This window comes from Ceratotherium simum, chromosome 27 (genome assembly GCF_057802395.1).
Source record: "Ceratotherium simum simum isolate JZ-2026a chromosome 27, ASM5780239v1, whole genome shotgun sequence".
In the NCBI taxonomy this organism is placed as follows: Eukaryota; Metazoa; Chordata; class Mammalia; order Perissodactyla; family Rhinocerotidae; genus Ceratotherium; species Ceratotherium simum.
Window position 1 is genome coordinate 28,490,691 of NC_141926.1, and position 18,606 is coordinate 28,509,296.

The following is an 18,606-nucleotide window of genomic DNA, read 5'->3' on the forward strand; positions in this document are numbered from 1 at the left end:
CCCTTAGAACAGTCCCAATCCTTCACAGGGATCTATAACCAACGCCTTGGTGATTTTAGGTAGAAATTTGCCTTACAAACAGAGCCTATTATTGTTTAAAAAAACTTGAATGATAATATTTGATGTTTGGCATATTTTACTTTCCAGAATTTCCATTACTGAAAATCGAGATTTGAGGATTCTTTCCAGAAATCATTACATTTCTAAAGACAACAAATAAAATAATTACTATTTATCTCCTTCTTGCCAACTGTCTAAATTTTCACCTATTTTTTTCCTTCACTTTAGATTTGACACAGCCATTGCCAAGTTAATAAAATGCCTCTTACCTTTATCCAGAAATACAAAATTGTTAAAGTAAGAACAAAAAGGCCCAAAAAATTATTTATGTTGCGGCAATGAAAATGTTCTAAAATTAGCTGGTGGTGAGGGTTGCACCACTTTGTGAACATCCTGAAAGCACTGAATTGAATAGTTTAAAAGAGTGAATTTTATGGCATGTAAATTATATCTCAATAAAGCTGTTAGAAAATTTTTATTTGGTTTATTTTAGATGCTAAAAGCATTTGCAAACCTTTGGTGACACATCTATGGTGAGAAAAAGGAAGCAACTAGAGAAGCGGATTTCCCCGTGTTTTTCCCCTCTGTTTCCTTTTTCACTTTTTTAGACATAGTAGTTATGCAGTATCCTCCATGAGCAAAGAGTACTTCTTGTAAGCTTGGAAATCTTAGTTAAGATGGATGTCATAGGTAAGTATGACAATAAAACATATCTGAAAACAATGGCTATATATTTTACTTATTTGTAATGTGTTTTCTTGGAAGCCTTCATGCTTTTTCTTTGTAGGTATCCAAGTGGAGTTTCGATGACATTTGTAGAGGATGCTTAGAAGACATATCCAACACTGAGTTAAAATTGGGCTTATGGACTTTTAAAAGGCCCATCTAATTCTGAATTAAGACCTCCAGTACATGGAGAATCAGCCTACTGCAATAATTTTCACTATGGTATCTTTGGGTGTGTACTGAAAAAAAAAAAGCTTAATAATGCTAGAATATTTTGCAAGAAATTTACCATTTCAAATATATTAAAAGAAGTATATTTCTAGAGTAATTCTCTCTTATTCATATTAATTTAATAAATGTTATCACCAGTATTATTGTCCTCTTCCTATTGTCCTCTTCCATGTTGTAGCATGCATCAGAATTTCCTTCCTTTTTAATGTTGAATAATATTCCATTGTATATATATATATACCACATTTTGTCTCTTCACTCATCTGTCAATAGGCACTTGGATTGCTTTCACATTTTGGCTGTTGTGAATAATGCTGTTATGAATGTGGGTATACAAATATCTGTTCAAATTTTGCTTTCATTTCTTTTGGGTATACAGTCGTCCCTAGTATCCATGGGGGATTTGTTCCAAGAACTTCTGCGGATACCAAAATCCAGGGATGCTCAAGCCCCTTACATAAAATGGTGTAGTACAAAGAATGCAGTCACTCGCGTATCTGCAGATTTTGCATCTGAGGATTCAACCAATCCTTCGATCCGTGGTTGGTTGAATCTGCAAATGTGAATCCTGTGGATACGAAGGGCTGACTGTATACTGGGAAATGGAATTCTGGATCATATGGTAATCCTATGTTTAATATTTGGAGGAACCACCATACTATTTTCCACAGCATCTGCATCATTCTACATTCCCATCAGCAATGCACAAGGGCTCCCCAATTTCCCCATATCCTCACCAACACTTGTTATTTTCTGTTCTTTTTCTTTTTATAATAACTATCCTAATCCGTGTGAAGTGGTATCTTATTGTGGTTTTGATTTGCATTTCCCTAATAATTAGTGATGTTGAGCATCTTTCCATGTGCTTTTTGAGAGTTTGTGTATCTTCTTTTGAGAAATGTAGATTCAAGTCTTTTGCCCATTTTTTAAAAAATTAGGTTGGTTGTTCTTGAGTTTTCTTTATATTTTCTGGATATTAACCCTTATCAGATGTGTGATTTGCAGGTATTTTCTCCAATTCCAAGGGTTGCTTTTTCACTGTGTTTATAGTATCCCTTAATGAACAAAAGTTTTTAATTTTGATGCAATCCAATTTATCTATTTTTTGTTGTTTTTGCTCCAATATTTCATTTTAACAGAATGTCATTTAGTTGAATTGGTCATGATTATAGTTCTGGTCAGTTATACTCAGGACAGTTTTCCACATACAGTAGATGAAATTAAACACATTTTGACTGCAAATTCTGTCACCCATACATTCTGTAGAATTAGTACACAGTTGCAACTGAGTACGGGCAGTTTTTCTTATTTTTGTAATTTTTTCCATTTGATTTCTACTTGATTTTTCAAATAAAATGACTATTTATCTGAAACCTTAATTTAGGTCAAGGAACACAGACTCTGAAACAGAGTTTTTTTAGTTGCCATTATTCATACTTCTTGGACATGCTACATATCAATGCCTAGAAATTTACCTTTAAGGCTAGATGGTGTTCAAATCCATTTGTTCTGTAGTCACTTCACTTTCTAGTCATGTGTTGTTTAAACACAGGAAAAAAAGTGCTGCAATATTCTCGAACTCTACCCTGCCCTTTGGAAGTCCAGATTTTTAGGAAAAGAGTCCATTTCAAAGATCTCATGATACGTGCCGGCCCCGTGGCTTAACGGTTAAGTGCGGGCACTCCACTACTGGCGGCCCAGGTTCGGATCCCGGGCGCGCACCAACGCACCGCTTCTCCGGCCATGCTGAGGCCGCGTCCCACATACAGCAATAGAAGCATGTGCAACTATGACATACAACTATCTACTGGGCTTTGGGGGAAAAAAAGGAGGAGGATGGGCAATAGATGTTAGCTCAGAGCTGGTCTTCCTCAGCAAAAAGAGGAGGATTAAGCATGGATGTTAGCTCAGGGCTGAACTTCCTCACAAAAAAAAAAAAAAAAAAAAGATCTCATGATAGTTTGAGTCCATTGCATTGTGCTTTAATAGTATTTAGGTAAAGGGCTCCCAGATTTAATCAAATACCTGGTCCAATGGATAAAGTTGAACAGGCGCCTTATCTCTCTTTCTCTTTCACACACACACACACACACACACACACACACAAACACACACAGAGTGAGGAAAGTAGAAATAAGGGAGTACTTTTAGCCAACAGTCTATCTGCAGATCTTGACCGAAGTGGTAGATTTCAAGAATGCATTGAAATAAGCAAATTATTAGATTGTCCCATTTTCTACTTGGGTGGGTCACTTCTAATGCTTTTAACATTTAAAATGCCTGATGTTTGACATTGTCTAAATCAGAGTTAAGGCTGTGAGTAGGCTCCAAATGCTAACATGTTACACGTACGAGTTTTAAAAATATATTTTAGAAAGAGTCCATACAAGAAAAGAAAATAACTTCTTGACAAGTTGGCTGAGAACTAGGATTTCTAGGTAGGCACTCCAGCCCAAAAATATAAAGACGTTTAATTATCGTTTGTAATTTAAATAAATCCTTTTTTGAATATACCCAGTCCTTTGGATCTGAAAGGATTTTGGTTTTCCAGCATCGCCTGTTGAAAGTTAAAGCTCAAAGAGTTGATATCATTATTGGCTGAAAAAAGCCAGAAGCCAGCTGTGAGCTCTGTGGAAAAATAGAGGACTTGGATGTCAAAAAGTTCCAAGAAGGAAGAGAGAGATGTTAAAACAGGATGTGGATCTGCACCTCACACAACTGAAAATTCAGATGAATTAAAGACTTAAAGTTAAAACAAAACTTTAGAGTAAGAAAGTTTCAGTAATTATTTTCCCGATATCTGGATTTGAATGGCTTTCTAACATAAAAAGAAAAAGATACTACTACCAAAAAGTCATTATTCAAAAAATTACAAGTAAAATTAGAAGACACATTGGGAAAATAATCACCTCAACTCTCACCGCATGAGAGTTGATATTTTTTACATTGATTTTTAAAAATCCAAGAGATGAGATCTTAAAAAAATAGCAAATTTACAGAAGTATAAATGTCATATATCTTAGTCCTTGACTGAGTGACTTAATCACTGGGAAAATGTACAACTCCAAAATAATAATCTTGTATTGAAAATAAGTGATTTAAAAAACAAGCGTGATATGAGGAGCCCTAGCTCATTTGCTGAGTGGTACCATTTCCCCAGTCAGTAAAATCACTTGGATCAAAGGTGGTTCTAAAAAGAGTGCCTGCTCGTTAATGAGCTATTTTTCAAAGGCTGTTAGAACTCAGATGGTAAACATAGGTGATTAATGGTGGCATGGCTGCTGTCACTTTTGTGGCAGTATAAACACATAGCTTTCTCAAAGACTTTGGATATTAAGTTTTCATTGGGATGTATTCTAAAGGGAACGTGTCTCTATGTGCCTGCATTATTCCGTGTAAATTGTGAGATAATTCGCAGGGGTTGACTTATTCTCTGGTCAGTTTATTTTTTGTTTTTCTTTTTCTATAGTCTTTTCCCCAACAAATTGTTTGGCTCCAAACAAACAAGGAGAGTTAAAATATACGTGTGTATACTTTTTCAACCTCTCCATTAACCTCCTTACAGCTTCTTTCCTGCCTCGACCCCAAAAAATGTTGTTGTCCTAGCAACAGACCACGTCAGTTTTCTCTCTATTATATAAATTGCGTATTGTCTGCTCATCAGCAATTATCTCTTACTCTAGTTAAGTCTAGGTTAGTTAACTGTGTTCTCTTTTCCTAAAGAAATAAATCTCAATCACTCCATTTTTCTGTTGTCTTAGCCATAACTTTAATCTTGGAGTAAAAGGGAACTATAGTTTGGAACTACATATATTTTTCTCATAAAGAAGCACAGATTGCAATTGACTTGAGACCACAATATCTCAGATTGAGGTCAGCAAATGGTGTCTTAAGGATCTTAAACTGCTTCCCACGAATTCTGCACCATCTAGATGTCCATCTTCTATTGGAACACCTAGTCACATCTGCCCAAGTCTATACTGGGGTGTGATAGTGTGTTTGTGCAAAGTGGAAGCTACATCGCTATCCAGAGAAGTATTTAAAGCACTTGAAATAGACAAGTCTTCAGTCAGTTGGTACATCCGCACCACATTCATGTGGCAAATGGCTGCTTTATGCAAATGTTTCTAATACTGACCTGCAATAATTCAGCAACGGTAAGTGGGGCACTAAACGTGCAATGAAGAAATTTACTGCTTTCAATTTTAGTAATCAATAAAATAGAAAAATATTTAATGTCGATTTCAACAAAGCCACAAGGCTGACCTGAACTTTAAGTAAACACTACAACTTTATTCATTTTTTATGTGTTAGATTGGTGCTTGAAGATTGCTTGTTGGGTAAATTGTCATTATTCTGAGCTAGGAAAGGTTTGAAACTGTTCTGCTTCATATAATATACATATGTTAATAAGCGGTTCTTTTTGTGTGTGTGTGAGGAATATCAGCCCTGAGCTAACATCCATGCCAATCCTCTTCTTTTTGCTGAGGAAGACTGGCCCTGAGCTAACATCCGTGCGGATCTTCCTCCACTTTATGTGGGACGCCGCCACAGCATGGCCTGACAAGCGGTACATCAGTAAGCACCCGGGATCCGAACCTGGGCCGCCAGCAGCGGGGCTTGCACACTTAACTGCTATGCCACCAGGCCGGCCCCTAATAAGCGGTTCTTCCATTTGTGGGATTTATGTAAAAGTACAGAAACAGATCAAATCTAGAACTAGATCTAAGGCTGCATGTTTCTATTAAAAGCAATATCACCTGGCATTATTAATTATTAATTTGAATATTTAAAATTTTTTGTTTGGCCGTACTTAACTTGAAAATTTGTTTGGTTTATGGTTGTACATATGTTATAACTATAGAGTATTCTTAGTTTTTATTTGTATTTAACATTATATCTAAATTATTTTAGTCTAAGCGTTTTTTTAATTGGATCCAAATATTATTCAAGATTGAGAAAAAAAGTTTGCAAAAAAAAAGAATGTTTCTTCTCTTTCATTCTAAGGATTATTAAGAAGAAATTTCAAGTGAAAAAAATAAGTAGACTTGGGAAAAGATGGAAACATCCCACACATTCAAGCTGTACTAACACTAGTGTTAGCCAGATAAAATGTACATTTTTGAAAATAAACATTTTATTTGGTGTTTTTCCAATATCACAAAAGTAGATGATAGAAGTCAGTGATTTTTTTTTACTGCATATTTTCAAATGAAAAATATTAATCTTCGTATTTGATTTTAGACAAGTACTAAAGTCTTCCATTATAAAATGCATTCATGTGACTACTACACCGTAATTGTTTCTTAGAAACTTTCTTATTATATGCAGAAATTCTCACCTGTTTATGTTGTCTGCCTTCAGTATATATTTTCAAAATATATGCCTGGTTAGGATGGTGCAACGTAATGATACTAGTATTCCCTCTACTGATAACAATGCAGCTACTAAAACTTTGTCATTTTATAGGGTTTAGCACCTTATAAAATACTTTCTCATATATTAATTTTCACAGTGGTGTTTTGAAGAAGGCCCATCACTCTCAATTTACAGGTGAAGAAATGGAGGTGAAGAGGCTTATCCCAGATCATAGCATTGGGGAGTAATTTAACAGAGGCAATTTTTAATTTGGCAATTTTTTACAATGATTGCCTCTCTTCTCCACCTTGTTCCCCAGAACCATTCTACAGCTCTCTCTCTGGCCTTCCTGCCTCCAGCATCTCTCCTGATCCAGATCATCCTTCACAGCTACAAGAACGATCGTCCTTTAGAAATAAATCTGCTCCTGTCACTCCCTTCTCATAAAGAGCCTCAGCTGGCTGTCTCTCTTTTTTTTTAATTGTGGTAAGAAAACAAGGATCTACCCTCTTAAAATTTTAAGTGTATAATACGGTATCGTTAACTATAGGCACTATGTTGCACAGCAGATCTCTAGAACTTAATCATCTCATGTAACTAAAATTTTATACCCGTTGAACCACAACTCCCCATTTCCTCCTCCCCCCAAACCCTGGCAACCACCATTCTATTCTCTGCTTCTATGATTTAACTATTTTAGATATCTCATATAAGTGGAATCATGCAGTATTTGTCCTTCTGTGACTGACATATCACTTAGTATGGTGTCCTCCAGGTTCATCCATGTTGTTGCATATGGCAGGATTTCCTTCTTTTTAAAGGCTGAATAATATTCCATTGTATGTATATACCACATTTTCTTTATCCATTCACCTGTGATGGACATTTAGGTTGTTTCCAAATCTTGGCTATTGTGAATAATTGCTGCAATGAACATGGGAGTGCAGGTATCTCTTCAAGATCCTGATTTCAATTTTTTTGGATAAATTCCCAGAGGTGGGATTGCTGGATCATATGGTAGTTCTATTTTAATTTTTTGAGGAATCTTTATATTGTTTTTCCATAGTGGCTGCACCATTTTACATTCTCACCAATAGTGTAAAAGAGTTCCAATTTCTCCACATCTTTCCCGACACATCTTTTTTTTTTTTAAATAATAGCCATCCTAACGGATATCACATTGTCATTTTGATTTGCATTTCCCTGATGATTAGAGATATTGAGGACCTTTTCATGTACTTGTTGGCTATTCATATGTCTCTTTTGGAGAAATGTCTATTCAAGTCCTTTGACCATTTTTAATGGAGTTATTTGGGGTTTTTTTGCTATTGAGTTGAAAAGGTTTCTCATATATTTTTATTATTAACCCTTTATCAGATATAGGGTGTGCAAATATTTTCTCCCATTCCATAGGTTGCCTTTTCATTTCGTTGATTGTTTCCTCTGCTGTGTAGATTTTTAGTTTGATGTAGTCCCACTTATCTATTTTTGCCTTTGTTGCCTGTGCTTTTGGTGTCATGTCCAAGAAATCATTACCAAGACCGACATCAATTTTTTTCCTCTCAGTTTTCTTCTAGGAGTTTTATAGTTTCAGTTCTTACATTTAAGTTTTTAATCCATTTTGACTTGACTTTTGTACATGGTATCAGGGTCCAATTTCATTCTTTTGTACATGCACATCCAGTTTTTTCAACTATCCTTTGGAGTTGGAGACTATCCTTTCCTTATTGTGTATTCTTGGCTACCTTGCTGAAGATCAGTTGACTGTACACATGTGGGTTTATTTCTGGGCTTATAAAGAGCCTTTGCTGGCTCTTAATTGACTGGAGGACAGAATATCATCTAGCTTCACCTATCTCTCTCCTTCCTCATATTGTGGCTCCCTTTCTTTACAATTACTGAAAGTTGCACAGGACTAAGGATAAGAAACCCTATAATATCCCAAGTAGGAGGGTGAGAGGAGATTACAGCTATTGAAGCACAATAAAATTGTCAAAATTACCTGAAATCAGTTTCATACATTGTAGTGTCTCGTGCAGTTCTTTTTGTTCTTAAATTCTTATTTGCTTATTTAAGGTCCACCTGTGGAGAGACTTGCCTTGATTATGACATAATAATGTTTCAGACATTTTAGTCGTGATGTGCTTAGGCCAAATACAGGACACACTCCCATTGCTCCTGAGAACACCAGGTACTTTTACTATTCTATGCCTGGAACGTCCTTTCCTCCTCCTTTGCCTGACCAACCTCTCCTTAAATACCAGCTCAACACTCTTGTGATCTCTCACTAACTTCCTTAGGCAGGATTAGTGCCTCTAGCCCATGCTCTTGCTAAGCATTTTGTCCATGCCTCCATAGGATCTATCATTCTTTGCTTGTAATGTTTTCATAAAGTTGACAAATATAGAAGAAAAGTAACAAAATTGCCTATCATTTCATTACTTAGAAAAAAATCCATTATTGTTTTGGTTTATCACATTGTAAATTTTTCCAGTGTAGAGCTGTGTTTTTTTTTCTTTTTTGGTGAGGAAGATTGGCCCTGAGCTAACATCTGTTCCTATCTTCCTCTATTTTGTATGTGGGACGCCTGCCACAGCATGGCTTGATGAGTGGTGCGTAGGTCTGTGCCCAAGATTTGAACCTTCAAACCCTGGGCCACCGAAGCAGAGTGCACAAATTTAACCACTACACCACTGGGCCAGCCCCTAGAGCTGTATATATATATATTTTTAAATAACTCAGTAATCTTACTATACGTATAAGTGCCTTCTGCTCCACCCCATCTTAACATAATATCAAATTGTTCCCCATAATTTCATGTCTTTGAAACCATTGGTTTTAATGTCTGCATACTATTCCATCAAGTAAATATACCATTGTTTATTTAACCCATCCCAAATGATTCAACATATGTTCTTTTTTTAGTTTGTTCTTAATCATATTTGCAGCTCCAATATTATCATTGAGCTCGGATATGTTAAATTTTTGATAAATGAGTGTTAAGAAATCTTCTGCCTAGGAAACGTATGCTGTTCCCTTATTATCTTACTGCTTCGATGAATTTTAATCCCAAACACAGAATATTAACGGAAAATTTGCCATAGAATCCGCGGGAATGGGAAAGGTGGAAAAACTATCTGAAGATTTTAGTATGGAGCTTTTCCTTTAGAAACATGCCAGATTACAATTCCCACAGTTATCATGGTCATTCCAGATAGATTATTGTGTGTTTGTACTTCCCTAAAATATTTCATTTGACTCTGTTAACAACAGAAATTATTCACCAATGCTACCAATGGAATAGAAAGGGGGAGATACAAGCATTTTTCCCAAAACATCGGATGGGTTATGTGTGAACATATATCAAGCTGGTGGCATGCAAATATTAAAAAAAAAATCAAATTAAATTATTTGGAAAGGTTTATTCCTTCAGAAAGGGCAGAACTGTCTTGGGGCTCAAGGAAATGTCACAGAATGAATAAATGGGAACTAATTATAGAAACTCTTGCTTAAATTTTTGGCCTTTACCATCATCAGGATTTGCTTCAGCATATCAGTGAAAGGTGAGAGTGGGGAATAGGGAAAGAGGTGGGTGGGAGAAACACCTTCCATTTGACCACATATATACAGACGGTCAGTAAAGCTAGCTGAGCAATACCTGAGAAATAAATGTTTGCTGAAATTAATGATTTATTTGGAAAAATTTTGACCTTGGTATTTTGCACATTGGTTTCTATTATATACCAGGAAACATGATGTGGAAAGAAAGTCTAGAATAGGGGAAGAAATAAGGGATTTGGATTCAGACTTGGATTCAAATCCCATCTCCATTCCTTATGACTTCTGAGACATTAAGCAAGTCTTTTAACCTCTCTGACCTTTAGGTTTCTCATCTGTAAAATAGGAATAATAATGCTTTCCTGGCCAAACGGATGTAAAAGCAAAAAGAGACAAGCACTGAGCATCTGGCACACAGTAGGCATTCAGAAAATGGGAGTTATTATTATTATCATATTATGTTACATATTGGTGTGCAAAAACAAAGAGGAGAATGGGTTTTGTCTGAAATAAAAGGCAATTTACATGAGAAATATGCTGGGAAGAATGGGTTATCACAGGACTACTGCTTTTTTTTTTTGTCATCTGTAACATAGTTTATCTGATATTGGTTTAAATCCATGGATCCCTCTGTTTGTGAACACAAGCCTCCTCAATGTCATCTGAAAAATGCCTGAGTATTTATCACAGGATGAGTCAATCAACTGGGTTTCCGGTCACAAATAATGGGAATCTCTAGAATGACACCAATAGTTGCATAAAATTTGGGGGAGTATCTGCTATGATAATTTACACTTGACTTATTCTATTTGAAGGCTCTAATCTGAGTCTCGTGAACTCCTCTTGCAAATAAGCTCTACCAATCAAAGAGCATAGCTGTGCTCAGATTCTTCTTTATACTTAGAATATTTTTTCTCCCAAAGACATCAGTAGAAAGAGCTTTGGTGATTCAAGAGAGAACAAGAAGTTCACAAATAAAGCCTCTTCCTCCATGCCCTGTTCTCTCATCTGGACAAAATACTGATGAACGTAAGGGAATGCTAAACCCTTCTGGAAGCCAACAAAGACAAATTAATGATGTAAAAGTGGGAATGGGAAATTAGAGGAGGGAGACAGTGGATGTGAATCAGGTATTTCTTTAATTAAAATTTACCAACAGACTAAGTTTGAGGTTCATAAGAGTAGTATTAGAAATTCACTTTCTTCCCAACATGGAACATAGAAAAAGTAAAATCAAGATAATTTGTCAGCGGTTAAATTAGTATCGTGTAAATAAGGGTGACTGATTCAAAAGAATGATTCTGAATTAAGGTCTCTTGGAGTAAATACAATCTCTTTTTAAAAACTACCATTTTCTTTCTTAAGTTTGGCTCCTCTAGCAATTTCCTTTCCTGGTACATTTTTGCCTGGAAGAAAGTTTGCTAGCTGGGATACATAGGAAGGTACCAAGACTTGATATTTAATCTGAGAAGATAGCTAAGGCCCTTTTTCCTGAAAAATGCCTTTCTTGGATTTTAGTGAGTATTGGTATCATCCCATCCTGCCCATATGTCTTCTCCAGAGGAAATAGGACGAGTATCATTTCCATTGTTATTCACAGAACCCTAGTGTTCTGCTATTGTCTCAAATCAAATCTTCTCATTTGTGAGCAGATAAAGCTTTTCTCATCTGCCCTTCCTAATCATCTAGAATGATGTTTTTGTCTGTTCCATGACTGAGTTAAGTGAAGCCAAATGTGTTTAAGTACCAGTGGCACACTGTTAGTGAGTAGGAAATATGATAAATGAAGGCCTCATAAACTCTAGTCCGTATTCTCATGGACTTATTGAATCCAGCCTTTGTCATCTTGTAGGGCCACATACAACAGAGGCAAGGATGAGATACAGGTGGGTAGACATTCATGTTGGGAGACTGGGAGATATGATGCACAATAAAACCCCAGCCGCAACAACCACTGTTGGCCTACATTGGTAGAGATAGCCAAAAGAAAGATAGTAAGTTTGAGAACATCAGATTAAGGCTGTAGAACCAAGATGGTTGTGTCAGCCAGGGATGAGAGAAAGGTCACATGGGACAAGTTGGATTCAAACAACACAGCAGACACTCTTTGTTAATGCTTCATGTTGATCTCAGACCAGCACGTAAGGAGACAAGTATATCTTATCTATTTTCCAATGTGTGTGAATGTCAAGTAGAGTCTCAGCAGTTATGATTTTGAATCTTCTACACATACCTAAGTGCAGTCAACTTTAAGTGGGCTCAGACATGAATTTGATCGCACAATGTGAGTTGATCAAGTCCCTTACCTTGTGAGTGATTCTAGGTCACCACCTCATACTCCCAACTCTACTTTTTCTCTTTCTTTCTTATTTTCTACTGTGGTAAATTTCAAGGAGGCCCAAATATTGTTGACGTGTTGAAATATGGTCCTCAAGGGAGAGGTAAAACTTGAATACAAAGTAGATATTGTAATAAAGAGAAATGCCATGATTCTTGAGGAAAATGAGATTTCTGAGAAAGCTAAGAGACTGTATATATATGTATGGATGTGTGTTTGGGGAATTTCCTGAAGTGTTGGTACATAGCCCTTGTTAAAGTTTACTAAGTTACAATCTAGAATATACACCAGACTTCTTTGAATCTGGTTAATTTATATGAAGCTCTTTCTCTTACAAAGCAGAGAGGTTCCAGGATCTCTCTGTAGCAAAAGACAGAAATGAGCTTCAAGGCCCTAAGATGAAGTCAAACACATGGCTGATTTAATGGAAATCACCCTGCAGAGTCTGTAATGAGCACTACAGGATCAGGAAACGGCAATTTCTATTCAAAATGGCCCCCTGTGGATGACCTATTATATGTTAATGTGAAAATGATTTCCTGTGTCCAACCTAAACTGCTTTGATTCAGAAGGTGGCTTATTTCTGCTCTTAGTGCCCAGACATGCCTGATCAGTGATGGACAACCTCCCAGTCCATTTCTCATGGACAGATGGTGGGCCATGGCCTGACCTTGGATGGTCATATGGATGCGTCTTCACACTAACCCTAACAGGGTCAATTGAAGGCTTAGAGGTTTAGAAAAACAACATGCTAAAAGTTTATTCATAATTTTTATTTGCTAAATCTCTATTAAAATGGAGGTATAAGTGGTGAGGGGGAAAATACCTGTTTTTCTAAGGGTACTGTGATGTGAAAAGAATTTTCTGACATCCTTTAACTCATGAAACTCCTGTTGGTCAAGTGCTTCCTTAAAAGATGCTCAGGCAGATAATTCCCAGTAATGTTTATATGAATCAACTATCAGACAAGACAATTATCTTAATTCTGAGCTTCAGGCTTTCTTCACATTTGAGTTTGTTGAGTATAAAACATCTGTATTTGATTCAAATGTCAGGTGAGCAGCTAGAGTCAGGTGACTCTAGCTATTTTCTTGGCTGTATTTTTTCATCATTGTATAGCATATTCTGTGAACAACTCATTTAATAATGTTTTCTTTAGAGCATTCTATTAAGTATTCATATGCCTTAGGTGCCCATTGAACTTCTTTTCCTTAAAATGGATTCCTGGCAATTCTAAAATGAAATACCACCAGGGGAAAAAAGAACTTTGCATTTATCATGTAGCAAATTACATGTATTGGCAGCTACTGAAGGTTCACATTTGTGGTCTGAGTTTGGAACTGGGATTCAGGAAGACTTCAGGGTATAGGACTTCCTCCATATGTCTTCCCCAATCCTGCTTTTTAGAATCAATATAAAACCCCAACTGTACTCATTACAGCATTTACCATATTTATACTTCCAATTGTGCTCCTTTTCCCATATGAAATGTATTTCTCCAGAGCATCTGTGTCATCTTTGCGTTTCCTCACTGGACCTTTGACCAAATAGACGCTCAATAGTTCTCTGTACTGGTGGTCCTAGGGTGGGTGTGATAGAGCCAAGCTTTTCACATCAGTTTACCCCTTCCTTGGAAGGAGTTACTCACATGCTCTCAAGTCAGCCAGCAAATGGTTCTAGAATATGGCAATTGCCTAGTTAATTCAGAAAATTGAGATCTGTGGTGTAAAACAGTTAATATGAGTGTTGGGAATCATGTTGTGAAAGCAAACTCTTTTTCTTCTTTTGGATTTTGGACATGTGTCCTCTCTGGAAAGTTTTCCTTTGTCAGTTGTATGCACTGTAGTTCACTTGTTTGAACTCTTGGACTCTAAGGCGGTCAATTATTAGAGCAAAAACTACTGTAAAATTGGAAGTTAACGCCTCTTGCCAGCTTTTCTTTTAGTGACATCTATGTTACTTGATGGTGAGCATGAGTTAAATGGAATCTTAGCAGAATTCCTTCAAGTGTTGTATTTCCTGAGATCCCAATGGCTAAAAGTACACATTTCCTCTGTTGCTAATGATGGTGAAGGTGTTCAGAACATGCCACCCCAAAGTATGCCTCTTTGGCATATTAGTTATTTTGAGTTGAAGGCACTTGAGGAAGAGTAAATGCAGGAAGGGCTCTCTAACCTCTCCCTTTCTACTGAAAAGCAGGTCATAATATTTCCCATGAAAAAGGTGTCCTCCCTGTACCAGGAAGAGAGGAACATTCTTATCACTGGAGACTAGGAGGCAATGCCAAAATGGGCCTGTACAAACAAATCTACTAAAATAACCCTAATCTTCCATTAGTTTCCCCCGTCTATTTCCTAGTCACTTTCCCAAAATTTGCCTTCCCTAAGAGCTTAAGCTGTTTTCCTTTGTCTTGTCATTTCTCCACAAATTTATCATTCTTTTTTTAAAAAAGGATATATACTCTCAGTCTTAATTGCTTTTCCAAGTCTTCATTTTTCCTATGAAGGCTCCTGTGTGCACACAAAAATATTAAATAAAATTTGTATATTTTTCTCCTATTAATCTGTCTTATGTCCACTTAATTCTCAGGCCCAGCCACAGAACCTAAGAGGATAGAGGAAGATTCTTTTTCCTCCCCTATACTGGCCATGGCTCAAGTCCCTTATCAGTTCTATTTGAATATGAGATAGGAACGATACGTTTAAGGAGACAAACAGCTCAAATGTGATATTTCACTTACTGTCCCTAATTAATAAAGTGCATGGAATGAGTTCTCTTAATTTCTCAAATACGAATCCCAACAAACCAGAAAGACGTATATGAGCAGCCTGAGTTATGTAAGTATGTGTACTTTGCACTGCTATGCTTTCATATCCAAAGCACACCCTCCTCCTCAGACTGGAGGTAAAATGCTTCACTCTTAAGCCTGGGATTCAAATAATTTCTTAAATCATGTTACCTGGCTATTGTAAAGTTAATAGACAATAAATCATCATTATCAACAACAAAATAAGATGAATTTCCTTAGAAATCAGTGGTAGGCTGTTTCTATGAAGTTGCTTTGAAGGCTATTTTGTAAGTTCAAGAATGGATGGGAGCTCTGTTATAAAGGGTTAGTTTGTAATCACCAGCTAGCTGAATTTGAACACTATTTTCTCTAATGATGGGTGTGGATGAGAATGTAGCCAATATCTCACAGTGACCTCAAACATTCCAGGAATGCAGCATGACTCTTCCCAAAGATGGGCTGATCAGCAGGGAGCATTAATGTGGGATGAAGATTCTTCATCTACTTCCCCAGAGAATGTAAAATGAAAGGTTCATATGATCCTATTTTCAAGTGTTCTGTTTTGGCTCAGTTCTGGGAACTCCCTTGTATATAATGATGGCTTCTTTCCAAAATGTGTTGATGCTAAGATAAATTTACTATATCTTAGAACAAGGAGCTATTTACATTTCCCATGTTGTAAAAACTGCCTGTTTAACTTAACTGCTCTTGTGTTTTCTATATTTGGGAAAAAATTTGAAACACTAGGTAAAAATTACCAATGACACAACTTTTGGAATAAAGTAGGATGTTAAAAAATCCACAAAAACCCTGGGCTTGACTTCTGTCTCCACCACTAAGCAGTTACTTGATCTTCAATAAATCATAATTTCTCTACCTTTCAGTTTCTAAACTTGGAATGAGAATAATAAAACATACTTAGTGGCTGCTGTAAGGATTCAACAGTGAAAGTATGCAAAAGGAGCTGACAATCCTTGGTGTCAAAGAAAAACCAAAGCTGAATGGTAGTTAAAGTGGTAAAAACAGATTTTATTCAGAACTATTGCAATAGAGGAAAAGAGATCCCACTGTAGAACTGGGATCAATTCAGAATACAGTATCGGCAAGTGGGAATTTATAGCCTGAGAGCAGGGTTGGGGTAAGAGGATGGAAAATTACTAAGAAGAAACATCAGGGGTAAGGGAGATTTTAGCTAAACTGAACTGACAGGATCTTTGCTGAAGACAGGCCCGGGTGATCGAGACACCTGGGCGTGGTGGAGGATAAGAAATCTGATGAGCTATCGATGGGGAATGGATATGGAGGATGGAGGATCCTTGCTAAAGTGATCTAGCAGGGTTCTTGCTAAAATGGGATTTTACAAGGAAGTGCAAAGATGGGCCTAGGAGAAGGTTCAGGAGCCTGACTAAAGTTTGGTCAAATGAAGAATCATTGGTCACAGTCTGCTCAGTAAGTTTTGGTTCCTACTCTTTCTAGTATCTTAATATTTGGAAACATATTTTATTAATCTGTATTATTATCTGTAAGATAAATATTTTTCATTTCTTTGACATATTGAGTTATTTTAGATTTCCAAAAAAGTAATAAGGTAAAAAGGCATTGAAAATAATTTTAATATTTCTTTAAAAAGTTATTTTTATTTCTAGGGTTAATGTTACAAACTTATGTTGGATATCTATGAATAAATGCTACAATTATTGAGAAACATTAGTAAAAGTTTTGGAATTTAGATTCTTTCTGTTTCAAAGAGTATGAGAGCTCAAAATGTGATGCATTAATCCCTTGCATACTCCCACAGAGCTTGCCATTATGCCTTGACAACAGCTTGTCATCCATTTGGCAGAAATTTTACCCTTTGAGAACAACCAAATTCCAAACTGTGGTGGTGTTTTTTAAAATGGGAGCTTTGGTTTTATTCTTTTTTTCTGTATGCATAGAATAAAGGGAAATTCAGATCCTTAAAGGTAAAGAATTAAATGAGGATAAATTTTATATTTTGATCTAAGTTATATTTTTAAAACTTAACACTCGAAATGCATTGATTTGCAATTACTTTATAACAAAGAGATACCACATATTGAAATCAAGCTGAAGTATCCTTTTTCATGGGCCTGGAAACACATTTCATGTTTGAGAATGGCTCTGGAGTTCCATGGCCTTTCATGCAATTCTTAGTTTTAAATCTTTGATCATAATAGCTCACTCATCGTAGTTTCCCTCCAATTAGTCTCACTTCCACACTTCAGAATCAGGAAAGCAAACATGAATATACAAAGATAGCTTGAAATAAATAAGAAATACTGGGAACTAGATGAGCTTTAATCAATTTTTCCATCTAGACCAGGCTTAGGTTTGGTTCACATGTAAGATCTGCAATTCTAACTTCTGAACTGAGTGTAATTCCATTTTTTGACTTTGATTGGTTAATTCATAACTACGTTACTATCGCAGTGTATTCACTTATTTTGGTGCTACAATATACTAGTGAGTTCTCTGAATAAGAACTACTGATTCTAAAGCTCAAGTTAAGGAACTGACTTAAGTCAGATGATAGAAGGAAAACATTTCAGAAATGCTGTTTTGAAGGAATAAATGTATATTTCATAAGTCTCAGTTTTTCATTTTCACAAAGAATTATAGGTACTTCAAATATCTATAATTGCAATAGACTTTGTCAACGCAACATTTGTTATCAGTTTTGAATGGGACTAAGAGATTTGACGACAAAATCTAAAAATCAGGGGGGCGGAGTCAAGATGGCGGCGTAGGCAGACTCTGAACTCACCTCCTCCCGTGGACACAGCCAATTTACAACTACTCGTGGAAAAATTACCCCTGAGACAGAACTGAAAACTGGATAAGAGGAACTCCTGCAACAACGGACAATCCTAACTGGGGTAGAAGAGGCAGAGACTCCCTTCTGGAGAGGAAAAACGCCGCCTTCACAAGCCGCCAGCTCCACGGCTGCCGGGAGCAGCTCACAGGTACGCAGCCTCTCTGGAGGCGCGGGGCCCTGAGCCGGGGAGCGCCCCCGCTGTGGGCATTTTGTGGACCCAGCACAATTGAGACCAGCAGCATAATATCTGACTTTGCCTGCTACTAAAGCATTGGGGAGTACCCCTAGAAAACCCGGTTCACAAAGAAACTAAAACTGGCTCTTAAAGGGCCCGCGCACAAACTCACCCGTTCCAGAAAGCATCCTAAAATCACCAGAAAGAAAGGTGCACAGTGCTTCGGTGACAAGAGACTCACCTAATAGGCCCTGAGTGCATCTCGGTGAGGGGTGAGACCTCTCCAGGGACTGGGACATTGGCGGCGGCCATTGTTGTGGCCTGGTGTGAGCGTGCTGACACAGACGCCATTGGAGTTCTCCCTGAGACCTGCTAGCCCAGGGTCTGCTCCACCCGCTAGAGCACCGATTTAATCCAGCTCAGCCAGGGCAGGCAGCCCACCCTAGAGACTAGCCCCACCCAACAACAAGCCCTCAGGCAACGTGTGGGCCTGCATAGATTGGTGACTGGATTCTCTGCAGCCTGGCAACTGAGCT

At 37.1% G+C, this 18,606-nt stretch overlaps 1 long non-coding RNA gene across 1 annotated transcript in view; it reads right to left on the reverse strand.

The window, feature by feature from the left end:
- The window catches only part of LOC147913461 (uncharacterized), a 77,658-nt gene extending 59,299 nt beyond the window's left edge, over positions 1-18,359 (reverse strand). Inside the window, exon 1 of the long non-coding RNA XR_015548678.1 lies at positions 18,312-18,359. This is a non-coding gene — a long non-coding RNA (uncharacterized LOC147913461). The remainder of the gene's footprint in view (positions 1-18,311) is intronic.
- Between the last annotated feature and the right edge of the window lie 247 nt (positions 18,360-18,606).